Here is a 1,025-nt window from a genome sequence, read left to right on the forward strand (position 1 = left end):
TTTTAACATTCAGGAAAAGAATGCAGGGTTATTCTTTAGTTCACAAAAGAAGTGTCTACTAGATTGAGCATTAACAAAAGAAATCTTTAGAAAATTGCAAGGATTTTTCCCAGTAACACATGAAAAGAGGAAAATGTGAAAACATGCTACAGTGAACTACAGAAATACTACAGGTAAAGGCAGTAACTGAAAGCTCAGTATTCTAAAATAAGATTCCACATAACCACTCTGAAACTGATGGGTTAAAAAGGCTGAAATTAAAGCCCCCAAGAAGACAGCAATCCTTAAAACAGTCAGGAATACAGGGAGCATGAAAACAAAAACAATTTTGATGCCCTTCAGAATTTCAGTATTTGCTGATCAGTGCACATCTAGTAAAAGATACTCCTGGAGTTCTAAACTACTCCTTTTAAAAAGCAAAATTCAGGTCAGAAACAGTTCAAGGTTGTGATTATCATCTTCCCACCAGCCTTGAGGTTTTACCAATTGATAACAATTCCTGAAGTCACTTTGGCTCCTCTACAAATTTAAGACAGCACTGAAAATTCAAGACCCCAGTCTTTAGCCTCAAGTACAATTTCAAATTTAAAAGCTTCTGACACAACCCACCATCCTCCCATCTTACTTCACAACTACTACATGCCATTTAAAAGACTAAAAAAGCATTTCAAGACCTTACCATTAAGCTGTATGTAAACACAAAACTTTTAAAGCCCTGCAATTTACCAGATTTTGACCAGTCTACTCTCTGATGCCTGAACATACTGAAGATGAAGCAAGTAACTTTCTACAAAAAGTAAGTCAAGAGCATTATGTTTACATCTACTGACAACCTACTTACCACCTTTCAAATGACAGAGGCATGGATACTACAAGTTCCTAGCTATGGAAAAGCATGGGAGGGTGGGCATCATATTTGATAATGAGGCCTAAAATAGTCCTTATACAGGCTGAACTCTTGCAGATGCCCCCTGACAAGCAGACTAGATCCTGAGTTACTGGGCTGTATGTACCCAGTTGCATGT

Source organism: Egretta garzetta, unplaced genomic scaffold (assembly GCF_000687185.1).
Source record: "Egretta garzetta isolate BGI_Z169 unplaced genomic scaffold, ASM68718v1 scaffold81, whole genome shotgun sequence".
Taxonomy (NCBI): domain Eukaryota; kingdom Metazoa; phylum Chordata; class Aves; order Pelecaniformes; family Ardeidae; genus Egretta; species Egretta garzetta.